At 39.9% G+C, this 13,473-nt stretch overlaps 1 protein-coding gene across 1 annotated transcript in view; it reads right to left on the bottom strand.

Moving 5' to 3' along the window:
• LOC126484450 (lysosomal acid glucosylceramidase-like) overlaps positions 1-12,853 on the bottom strand; it is a 115,919-nt gene extending 103,066 nt beyond the window's left edge. The window contains exon 1 of the mRNA XM_050107971.1: positions 12,774-12,853. The gene's annotated coding sequence lies outside the window, so the exon portion shown is untranslated. The remainder of the gene's footprint in view (positions 1-12,773) is intronic.
• Positions 12,854-13,473: the final 620 nt, after the last annotated feature.

A 13,473-nucleotide genomic window follows, 5' to 3' on the forward strand; every position in this document is an offset into this window, starting at 1 on the left:
TAGATTCTGGGAGCCCATTGAATGTCATTAGTGAATCAGTTTTTCGTATATGTGTAAGAACTATTGCTTGTCCTGTGTTACCTGTTTCTAAAACTACAATTCGAGGTGCTATTTCTGGAAAAAGTGTGGAAGTCAAACAACAGACCAACTTAAATTTCATTTGTCAAGGATACGAATTTTCTGCTAATTTTATTATTGTTCCATTACTTAGTACACAAATTATATTAGGTATGGAGTTTCTTAACACACATAAGGCAATTTTGAACTTTAAGGAAGGAAGTGTGAATTTGACGGTTGCCGGAATGCCGAAATGTTTGAAATTTTTCGAGTGTTTAGCAAGATCTGAATCAGATACAAAATGATTAAGGTTTCTTACTTCTGATGTTTTCGTTGAGCATTATGACGACAATGTGTTTATTCATGACAACGACAATAGATACAGAGACGCGATGGATGATATAACTAATAGCGAAGAATTAATTAATGAAAAGGTTAAGAAAGCTGAAGTGCCAGATGACGTTGCAAGAGAAGAACTGCACCAAATTTTGACTTCACATGCTACAGTATTTAGTCATCACACAGGAACTATACAAGGCTTACAATATTTATTTAAAGTAAAGGAACACACACCATTTCGCGGGAAAACGTACGCTATTCCTTTGGCGTACAGAGACAAGGTTAAGAGTGAACTTCAGTACATGTTAGATCAAGGCATTATTGAGCCAGCAGTCAGTCCTTATACCAGCCCATTACATGTCGTTCTTAAAAAGGATGGATCAATTCGTTTGGTTCTCGATTCCAGACAGATAAATAATATCATCATTCCTGAAACTGACCATCCACAAAATTTAGATGAACTTCTTCAACATATCCATGGAATTAAAGTTTTATCCACGATTGATATGCGCACAAGTTTTTGGCAAATAGAACTCCACCCTGATTGTAGAAAATACACTGCCTTTTTAGCCTTTGGTAACTGTTATCAGTTTCGGAAATTACCGTTTGGACTTACTGTATTTTCAGCAGCATTAATTCGTAGTTTAAACGAAATTTTACCTGTTTATCTTCGTGACAATATTACTTCATATGTTGACGATATTCTCATTGCTAAACGTTCTTGGAGTGAGCACAACAAAATTTTGGATTCATTATTACGTATTTTTGCAAGAGTTGGCGTTACAGTGAACTTGGAAAAATCTGAATTTGGTCGTTCTCAGGTGAAATTTCTTGGTCATATTATTTCTGCAGAAGGTATTCTCCCTGATCCAGAGAAGCTAGACGCAATTCGTAATTATGCTGTTCCTACTACAAAACGTGATGTTCGTAGTTTCCTTGGTGCCTGTAATTTTCTTAGACGCTTTGTTAGATTGGACAATTTGGCCACACCTCGTTTATGTGAACTATCCGGAAAGAATTCTAATTGGTGTTGGGATGAGGAAGCTCAGTCAGAATTTGAACAACTTCGTGATGCTGTAGTTGCTGCTCCACTTCTTTCACATCCGGATTTATCTAAAGATTTTTGTTTGGCGACGGACTCGTCATACAAAGGCCTAGGTGCACACTTATTTCAAGAGATAGAAGAAAACGGCGTCGTAGTACAGAAAACTATTGCATTTGGAAGTCGTGTTCTCTCTAAATCAGAAAAGAATTATTCGATTACGGAACTTGAAGCCTTGGCTGTTGTTTGGGCTTTCACAAAATTTCGGACATTTTTGTATGGGAGACATACAAAGGTTTACACCGATCATCGAGCTCTGGAATTTCTTATGTCAACAAAATTAACACATGGAAGATTGTCACGATGGGCGCTGTATCTACAGGAATTTGATTTTAGTATTGTTTACATACAGGGTTCTTCAAATATTATTGCTGATGCTTTATCACGTGCACCTATGGGTTTGAAACAAAGTGCTGAGGAGGAGTGCAAAGAAAACAATTATTGTTTGATGTATATTCAAGGTGTTGCATTTGAGAATTTTATTTCGTCTTCGCTCCAGGACATCGCTAAGGAGCAAAATAAGGATCCAATCTGGAAGGACATTAAGGAGAAGTGGAGGAGAAAGGAAAGCGTAGCGATTAGACAGTATTATTTAGTTCGCAATGATATTCTTTTTAAACGAAAATCGGTCGACAACTCTGTTTGGTTAGTTTGTATTCCTGATGAGTGGGTTAATAAATTTATTTGGTATACACATTTCAGTTATGCACACTTTGGTCCCAGAAAATGCTTTCATAAATTGCGAGAAAATTGCTACTTCAGTAATATGGAAAAACGTATTCGATCTGTTCTTGCCAAATGCAAATTATGTCAAAAGGCTAGGCCGCCAACTATTTCTCACAGAGCACCGTTGTTTCCTATCATTCCAGCGAAATTAAAGGACATGGCTGCAGTCGATTTGTTCGGTCCAGTGGTTCGTTCTACTAATGGTTTTGCGTACATTTTGGTAGCAGTGGAATTGACATCAAAATATGTGTCTTTTACACCTTTACGCAAAGCAACAGCTCGTTCAGTATCTAACGCTTTCATCAAACATTTTCTTAAAGAAGTGGGTCATGTTGATAAAGTTATATCAGATAATGGATCACAGTTTCGTTCTAAAATTTGGCTTCGTACTCTACGGCGTCGTAAGATTAAACCAATTTTCATTTCACTTTTTCACCCTCAATCTAATGCTTCAGAGAGATGGATGAAGGAAATGAATAAATTGTGTCGACTTTATTGTCATCAGAATCACAGAACGTGGGATCAGTATCTTCATATTTTTGAAAACATTCTGAATGAACTCCCTAATGATTCAACTTCTTCACCGCCTATATTGATATTAAAAAATAAAGCACCGACAAATCGCATTTCTGAAATCGTTCCTTTTCCGCCTACACGGAAACTGCGGCATTCTGAATTTATCAACCTGGCTCTACAAAATATTGCGTCTGCGGCTGCTAGAAGAGAGAAATCAGCTAAACGTCCTGGTCGTTTAAAAACCTTGTCAGTTGGTCAAAAGTTGTTAATTAAGTCTCACCGCTTGTCTCACAAAGGAAAAGGCTTGTGTCGCAAATTTTTTCTGCTTTATAACGGTCCATATAGAGTTCGCAAAATTATTCATGATAACACTGTCGAAGTAGAAACTCTTAAATCGCGGCGCTCTAAGAGAATACATCATATATCGAACGTTAAAATTTTTGTGGAATGACACGGAGAGTACAATGATACCGCGCCGTGTTCCGGCGGCGGCACATACTCAAAGCAACAGTCAAGTCTGCGCGCCGCACAAGGCAGTCGTTGACCGCAAACAATTACTTCTTACGTCACGCGTACCTACAGCTGATCGAGCGCTCAGTGCGAATGCACTGACAGCCGTAAACAAATACACAGTCTAATTTCTCTGATTAAATTCTGTATAAAGCTATAGTGACTTGGTAAATTATGTTATTAACGTTCAGTATTTTTCAGGATACGGTTGTATAAAATATTTAAGAACTTCAGGTAAATTCTGTGTGTGTCCGACGTTAAGAGGACTTGCTATCGAGAAAATTTCAGGTAGAATGTCATTTCGAAGAAGAAACTAATAAACTAAAAAGGTAACTATTAATTGAGTTTATTTTTCAGGTAACATATTTCCACTTGGTACGTACTTTAGACGTAATTTGCTGCTCGCGATTACGTGATTTATATATTGTGTTATCTGATTTTGACAATGATTGATTAATGAACAGGGTTGTTACTTGTGTATATTATGCATCGCTTGGCTGCACTGCTTTTTCACTGATGTCACATTTTTTTATTATGTGCCAGCTGTGCTTATTTATTTAAATTATAATTGTCACCTGATTAGTTGTGTTGATATGGTTATGTATGTAGGTTATACTTTGTGATGTATGTATTTTATGATTCATAATAAGTAGAAGATATGGGTCAGATGGATTACACAAAGGTTGTGTGTGGACATTGTGTCTTCGGATTGTATGGGATGATGAATTGAAGTTTGCACTAGAATTTTATCTGTACTTGTTCGAGGAGACTGACTAGAGGAAAGAGTTGTTATGGAAGTGAAATGATATTGGTGATAAGGTTTACATGTATCGACGTATTGAAGAGGTATTATTGAGGTATTGAGATTGTGTGAGTTGATGATTATTGGAGTTTTGGTGGACAAGAGGAAGGTAAATGATATTGGTGATAAGGTTTATATGTATCGACGTAAGAGGTATTATTGAAGTATTAAGATTATGTGATGCTGATGATTATTGGAGTTTTGGTGGATAAGAGGTAAAGTAAGTGAGGAGCATACTTTTTTGTTGGTTTATATGGAACAAGGAGGATGAAGATAGCAGACCAGAATACTCAAGTGGAAGGAAGATTGTCTACACACACACTTTGTTAAATCACTAAGCAGTATATACTTTTTTTTGGAGAGAGGAAGTGTTTGCATATCTTGGCACACTGACAGTTGTTCAGCAACCGTACATTTTGATTTGGCTTGGCAAACATTGGTCTTGACATGATGACTATGACATTGACTAACTATTATTGACTGTTATACATTGCTGCCACTACTACTTGATACACAAGTTGAACATAAAATTTTGGACAGAATTGCATTTACACAGTTAACACTATTCAATTACACAGTAGTACTTAATGTGGATGAAAGATGAGTGTGTTTGTGTGTTTTCCTTTCCTAATCCCAAATAATTGGTACCGACCTATCTCCTAAATATTATTTTACTTGTTTGTTGTGGCTTGCACTGACACCCATAAATATTATAGGTTTACTGATATTTGTGTATTTGTAATATTTAATATGACAATTATCTGATATCATTTGTGTGTTTATTATAATTTGTATGTTTAGTGTAAGAGCATTGAGAATAATTTTGTAAAAGCAATTGTGTGTGCCTTCAAACTGTTGTACGTGCGTGCACTTGTTCAACATGATGGGTGCCACTTGGAAATGTTTAATTTCTGCTGATAAACTCTGATGAACACTGTGATTAGTGATAGTGAATATTATGGACTGCTGTCTGCACCTGTTTAACATTGCTGGGTGCCACTGACGGAACTGCTTCTACTGAAATAATGTCACTTGTTGGTGCTTGCGCCTGTTCAACATGATGGGTGCCACTAATGGAACTGCTTCTACTGACATAATGTCACTTGTTGCTGTCTGCACCTGTTCAACATTACTGGGTGCCACTGTTGGAACTGCTTCTACTGAAATGATGTTACTTCTTGCTGTCTGCACCTGTTCAACATTGCTGGGTGCCACTGATGGAACTGCTTCTACTGACATAATGTCACTTGTTCGTGTCTGCACCTGTTCAACATTACTGGGTGCCACTGTTGGAACTGCTTCTACTGAAATGATGTTACTTCTTACTGTCTGCACCCGTTCAACATTGCTGGGTGCCGCTGATGGAACTGCTTCTACTGAAATGATGTCACTTGTTGGTGTCTGCACCTGTTCAACATTGCTGGGTGCCACTGATGGAACTGCTTCTACTGAGATGATGTCACTTGTTGGTGTCTGCACCTGTTCAACATTGCTGGGAGCTACTGATGGAACTGCTTCTACTGAGGTGATGTCACTTGTTGGTGTCTGCACCTGTTGACCATTGCTGGGTTCTACTGCTGGAACTGTCAAATACTTGTTTATTGAACTATGGAAAGCATTTTATGTGAATATTTGTATAAACTGATTTTTTGTGTATTTACTGTTTATGAAATGTTATGAGACTCTTACCTACACCTATTTGTCATTGCTGACGCTATTGATTGAATTGTTTAACCACATGATACTTGTGTAAACTACTATGTAAAGTCACATGTATGAAATGTATTTATATATTAGGTTATTGAAAGGTCAGTGCAAAGCCAAAATTTTATCTAGTTATGTGATATTTATGTATTAATATTATCTTTTATTTTTGTCTGTATTTTTTTGGACGAATTTGGTGGTATTTTCACCACCAATGCTGGCAGAAATACCATCAAATTCTAGCCCATGGAGGAGGGGCATATGAAAGGTGGCTACACTGAGTCACAGCGCCAGAGATTGCGCCAAAGAGTTTTATTCCGCCGCCTCCACTGGTAGTGTTTGTTGAAAAGTCCCAGTAGTCAGTCGTTGTTGAGATGTGGTGGTAGTTAGTGCTTTGGAGAGACAATGTTGATACCTGTACTATTTGAGGCCATGTTGTGTGCAGATGTATTGATGGGTTAGACACCAGATGCTGTTCGAATGGAGATATTGTAATGATCAGAGTACTTTTCGTCAATATATATAAAGGTAAAGAAATTTTTTTTATTTCAAATGTGTGAAACAATAATGCCCCTTGGTCACAGGTTCAGTCAACAAAGCATTTGGCTCGTGTTCTTGTATTAGACTGTATTTCTGGTTTCGATGTGCAATTATAGTATTTCTGTTTATTTTTTTTACTACTTCAGTATAAATGGTATTTAAAATATCTTGTCTTATTGAGGAAGAACCGTGCCAGATGTGTACGTTGAATCACACTTCCACACACAGAACAGTTACACTTGTGCTTTGGTTTCGTAGGTTTTATAGTTGCTGGGGACTTAATTAATTAATTGTGTTAACGGAAATTTTCTTTCATTCTTTGTTGTTATTCTATGCAGTCAGATTGCGGAGTAATATTAGTCAGGGCCAACCGTTTACGAGACTTCGTAATCGGACAGTCAGCTACTAAAATTAAAATTATTTGCATTCTATATAATTAAGCCCCCATGCAATGTGTAGCAACTAAATACATATGTAATACATAAAGGGGAAACTTTGTAGGCAAAAATCTCGAAAATATCTTGACCAACTAAGTGCAAATTTTAACATGATACTCTTATTTTTGGATGGGCAAAGGTTACATACTTCTTTAAAATATGTGGTACATACATGTATTTATAGAACATAATTGTTAGCAAAAACCTCAAAAAATTCTTCACCGATTTACTTCAAAATTTTACACGATACTCTAATAAATAAACATTCGGACAGACACAGGCTACACATTTTTAATATATATGGTACATAAATACATACATGTAATACATAAAGGGTAAATGTTGTTAGTAAATATCTCTAAATATTCTTGTCTTTTTTGTATTTTTATTCCATTTCCAATAAACTTTCCGACAGATACATATAATTTGAATATACACTTCAAATAAACATTTATATAATACGTAAGGGGGAAACGCTCTTAGCAAAAATAACGAAAAGTTCTTGACCAATTTATTTCAGACTTTCACATCATACTCTAATAAACATTCAAATGGACTTTAACGGTATGTTTTTTAAATATGTGTGATAGACCTATATAAATATACATTTTATATATATATATATATATATATAGGGGAAACGCTGTTAGCAAAGATCTCGAATAATTATTGACCGTTTTAACTGATACTGTTACGCAATACTTTACTAACATTCAGACGGTCATAAGCTATACAGTTTTTTAAACGACAATAAAAATGTATTGTGTTAAAGCAGGCTACATATTTTCTTTAAACAACAATGAAAAGATGTTATATTAAAACTGGCTGCGAGAAAGAAAGTGCTCTGCTGTGGAAATGTGCTGCTTCATTCTCTTTCTCGTAGTCGGTTTTAACTCAGATATCAGGGCATTTAGATAATCAGACAAATCGTTTCTTCCACACACGTTCTTTCTCCTTACCGGGATAGTGTCAAATCCCGGTATTCTATAGAATGCCTAGATGATGTATAGAATGCGTGATGATTATGGGCAAACTATGAAATACGAGGGTTGGAACTTAAATAGTGGCAACTGTTTATTCACAACCGATATAAAAGAGTTACATGTTTACAGCTGTTACTGTCCTTCAAAGTAATCACCAGTGTAATGCAGAACCCTTTGCCAGCGATGTGGAAGGCGTAGTATTTCGTTAGCAGAGCCTGTTCTGTTGATGGTGCGAATGGAGTGGTCTAAAGTTATGGCGATTCTCGTGTACGACTGTGATGGTGTTATCCTAACGCATTACGTTCCTCCACTGCAGACCGTCAATGCACGGTATTACTCTTCGTTTTTGGAGTATCACCTGCGACCAGCTTTGCGAAAGAAGCGGCGACACTTTCTGCGCAACCCACCCATCATTTTGCACGACAATGCGCGGGCGCAGACAGCGCAAGCTGTGGCTGCTCTGTTCGGTCGATGGGACTGGGAAGTACTGTACCATTCACCATACTCCCCGGACTTAAGTTCTCGTGACTTTGATTTGATTCCGAAGATGAAGGAATCACTTCGTGGCATTCGTTTCAGAACTATTCCAGAGAACCAACAGACAGTAGACCGCTCCATTAGCACCAACAACAGAACAGGCTCTGCTAACGATATACTGTGCCTTCCACATCGCTGGCAACGGGTTCTACACAACACTGGTGACTACTTTGAAGGGCAGTAACAGGTACAAACATGTAACTCCTTTGTATCGGTTGTGAATAAATAGCTGCCACTTTTCAAGTTACAACCCTCGCATAAGGATATTGTGAAAATGTTAAATACTTTTCCTAGGCATTCTATACAATTCCTATGCATTACTCAGAATGACTAGTACCATTTAAGCAAATGTTAAAAGGGCACAAGATGAGAAGCCTTTATTAATTAATACGCATTACGAAATGAAACACAGGATAATTTTACCGGAAAACAGTGAAACCAGAACTGTGATGGAAGTGCTTGTTACAATAAATGCTCACTTGTATTCGTCACACAAAAAAATTAGGTTTTGGCGATTTGATCTTGTATATACATTTCTCGACTTAAAGAAGAATGCGAACAGAATATTGTTACCGGTAAAACACAAAGCAGAACTGGCGTGGCCTACTAGTTGCAGCAGGGAAGGCTAGAATGACTTTATGAATCGCACTTAATTTTCTTCTAGACACAAAGGCACCTCATATTTTGGCGTTTCGTGTTGCACGTACACCTGACGATTCTTTGGCCGCTTCCTGTGGACCGAGAAGCAGTTGCAGATCGAAGAGGTATTTCGTGGTTAGGTGAATACTGATCTTACTCAGAGCTGCTTCAAGAACCCTTCGCTAGTTCGAAGTCGGTAAAAGCCATCTTCCGTCACGTTCATAACAACGGCCAACATAGTGTGAGTCACTCCGCCCTTTGTCGGAAAGGACAACACAGGTTTTAGCAGTTCTTTGCCGTCGTCGTCTTTAGCAGAATGCCCAGAGATGGCATGAACGTTGCAGCCACACTTTTGAGAAGTATGAACGTCGCTAGTTTCTTTTCAGCCGGCGCAATAGATATCAGAAAAAGAAGGATTTTCAGTAACCACAGAAATGGAAGGATCTCAGATAATCATGGCTTCACCAGGCAGGAACGACGTCGAGAGACCTACTTTAGCTTTGCAGCCGAATAGGGTTTCGTATGGCGACCTGTTACCCCAGAATGAAAAGCGCTGTTTTTCATAAGTTTGACTAACCGCAATCCGTCACTCCAGCAGCTAGTTTTTTTCATCTTACATCGAAACACACAGAATATTTTCAATGTCCTGATTTCCTCTTTCGATGTTGCCCTGACTTTGTGAGTAGCGCGTCTTGCCATGGACGACCTTCAAGTTGGGTCAATATTCCTTTAGGCTGCTTATCAAATTGTTTGCAAATTCCCTGCCGTTATCGGACGTTGGTTTATGAGGCAACGTCAATATGTCGATGAGGCTGCAGGCTACTTCTTCCGCTCTCTTTGATTTCAGAGAACTACAAACTTAGTGAGACGGTCTTGGTAGACAGTTATAAAATTGTACTCTCTATCACGATGGAACTGAAAATCGATGAGATCGACCTGAAAACGGGAACTGAATTCCGAAAAAACTATTGGCTAGTCCACAACACCTTCTTGCTTCTTCTGGCAAAGCTCACAAACGTGAATGTACAGTTCAGTATCATGACGGATAATATTCTTATCCTTGGGTGAAAGCTTCAACAACATACCACATCCTCCATGACCAACAGCCAAATAGGCCTTATGGAGCATGTCCAATACTGGAGTCCGCGACGTAAAACTGAACAGCACTCGTATCTTCCTTAACAAGACTGGTCAACTTAGTCTTATTCTCGACGATCATTACGTCATAGTGTTTCAGCAGTGAATAGTCCCGGGGTTCCTTCTTCGTAGCAGTCCTCGACTTTTTCACATTGTAGGCTATCTTTTGGTAACTGGTTTCGGTAGGAAAACACAGTTTTTAGCTGCATTGGCTCTTACGTGAGATAATTAACCGCAGAATCGTCGTTACAAGTCACCGTGGCGCGATTCCTGTCTTGGCACTACACTCCCTTCCGATATGGTGTTACAAGAACGGCTAAGGTTTATGGGAGAGTGTCTGTAGAACATCAGCCAGATGTTATACACTGGATGACTATTGTTGCAATATCGATGGTGTGATAGTTGGACGTCGTACTACAACACGCCGTCTTCGCAGCTCTTGAACAATGACCCGACCGCTACCGCAAACAGTGGTGGCGAGAAAAAAATGGCGGGATTAGACGTATTAGCAGACAATCACTCAAAGTATACACTGCTTAGGCAATGTATAAAATATCAATCTTTTCTTACTTTGACGTTCGATTTTAGGCATTCTATACATTACCTAAGCATTGTATAGAATGCCAAATACAATTTTAAACAAAAACTGTGTATACAACAGAGTGCTGTTTTGTTTTCTTCCTTGTACTGAAGAGGAATGTTGTTTTTATGTCTTATCGACTTTGATCAGAATACTAACGTAATATGACATCTGAATCATCCGAAACTTTTCACTCATACCTGTTCACAGATTAAAACTATGAGAAATACTGTCACTGAAGCTACTATCCTCACAGCAGTTGGAGATGTCTCTCCTTACCTCTTGTATTAATGATCTCAACTGATTTACCCATTCATTTTATGTGACTTCATTTTCCAATTGAGGTTTCGTTTGCAGTAACAATAAACAAGAGGCAAGGTCAGAGAGAGAGAGAGAGAGACCGCGGAGGGAGGAGGGGGAAGATGAGATTGTCAGGAAGGGGAAGAAAACGGCCAGAGAGAGGGGTGAGTAAGAGGTAAACAGTGAGAAGGGAGAAGAGATGGATAAACAGAAGGGGAGAAAAGAGGAGATGGACAGAGAGCAGGCGGAGAAGAAGATTAGGACGTTTTTACAACTCCCATACATTTTTAGCAATTGCGAAGCATTGCCAAATTCTCCAGTCAAATATAAGCACTGGTATCTCAAGCTATTGAAAATTTTCTTTCCATACTTTTGTGGCGACTGTGTGTTAGCTTTAAATTGGCCGATAAGCTCCCCAGTGCAGAACCGGCAGAAGTCGCTGGACGTCGGAAGATTTAGGCCTTCAGTCATTTATTTTTGGCAGCAGCCAAAGCCACCTAGCTGACGGTAGTGTCAGGTAGTTATTGTTGACTGTTGTGTTGTACTTCACACTGTTTCGTATTGTTTGCTTTGCTGGTGAGAAGTATACGTAATTGTTGCAGTTAGGACCTGAATTACACATGCCAGTATGTAAGACGTTATACATGACATATGTTCACATCAGCTGTATCAGAAAATAACAATGAAAATTTGTGCCGGACCGCGGCTCGAACCCTGCTTTACACGAGCGGCCATGTTAAAGGATTTGGTTGTCCGTGCTCGACTCACGGCCGGCCCAAACTTCTACATGTCATTTCTGTGTCACAACCTGTACCCGCATTACATTATTCCCGTATAGCGGAGGACATTTTAACTGAAAGTCACTGCCTGGTATCGGCGGGTAAATACTATATTGCAATGCCTGTGTTGGTAAGAAGAACGATGCATTGTTCTTTCGGACATACAATGCAATATCTTATTGAGACGTATTGGGTTACGAACAGTATTCCAGCGATCTTTACCTGTGTACATGACTCCTACTTTCGCGGAATGCATATTTCGGTACGGCCCTCGAAGGAAAAGCAGTCAGACTAAGATTCATTGAAAGTACGTTAGAAAAATGAGGTAAGTACAAAATCTTCGTTCTATCGATTCTTGCGGACTGCTAGTCACATTGGGTCCCATAACAGGTAGGATTAATGCAGCAGCTCATGCCGGGTGCATTTAGACAGCGCCGGAACGTTACGGCGATGGTCATGGAAGGCCAGTGGAAGACGCTACGAGAGCGGTGTTGTGTATCGCCGAGATTTTACCGTTAAAATTCCAAAGGCTACGTCCTAGAAGAATCCCACATACTGGTAATACTCGTGGCGGGAAAATCAAGAAAAAAATAAGGAGGATTACCGACAATCAGTATTAAGACTATTGGCCACCAACTACTAGTAACATATACTAATATGCTAGCTCGGTTGATTCTATAAACGAAGTGACCTAACAGAAAGTAACGTTCAAAAACGATGAACTACCACCGCATCAATACTGGTTCAAATGGCTCTGAGCACTATGCGACTTAACTTCTGAGGTCATCAGTCGCCTAGAACTTAGAACTAATTAAACCTAACTAACCTAAGGACATCACACACATCCATGCCCGAGGCAGGATTCGAACCTGCGACCGTAGCGGTCGCGCGGTTCCAGACTGTAGCACCTAGAACCGCTCGGCCACTCCGGCCGGCTCGCATCAATACTGTACGACAATACTGCGTAGGTGCGATTTCCGACTGCAGTAACGGAATTTCACTACATCTCTTGCAGACGATGCACGGCATTAGTCTGTGAAAACTGAAACGGCGCAGTTGCCCTGTTGAGTTGTGACTGTACTCACCGCAGAAGCCGCGAGCCAGCAGCTAGAGGACCGCAGCACTAATTTCCCGCGGACTGGAGAGCACGTGACTCCGTAGGTGGGGCAGCGAAAGCGCCGCGCTGCGGCCCATATTTGCAACACACGTCACACACACTGCGCAGCGCACGCGAGTCGCATCAACACGACGGTATAGACGGTATGTCAACACACCTTGCCTAGCCCAGAACTGAACGGTGAAAGTTAGATAATTATAATACTTTCGTGTTTTTCATCGGCATGTTGCAAGTCTTTCAATTGGACGTCACCTGGGCGACTTGGATGCACCTGACCTACCGCATACCATCGGGGAAAGCGGACCCACAGTTTGACGTGGAATCCGAACCACGTGTCAAAAATGTGTGTGTGAATTTCTATGGGACCAAACTGCTGAGGTCATCGGTCCCTAGACCTACACACTACTTAAAGTAACTTATGCTAAGAACAACACACACACCCATGCCCGAGGGAGGGACCGCACAATCCGTGACAGGGCGCCTAAGACCGCGTGGCCACTCATCCCGGCGAGCTACGTGTCGTTTCATCATAGAAAGTTGAAGTACTGGAAAACTTCCGTGATTCGATCTCGCAACATCTTGGTTTCTAGCACGCGCTGTGTCCCGCAGTTTAAGGCGGTCTTTCTGCGGAGACTGCTGGGAGCGGACGCTTGTAATCGGCTCGTAGC

Source organism: Schistocerca serialis, chromosome 6 (assembly GCF_023864345.2).
Source record: "Schistocerca serialis cubense isolate TAMUIC-IGC-003099 chromosome 6, iqSchSeri2.2, whole genome shotgun sequence".
Taxonomy (NCBI): Eukaryota; Metazoa; Arthropoda; class Insecta; order Orthoptera; family Acrididae; genus Schistocerca; species Schistocerca serialis.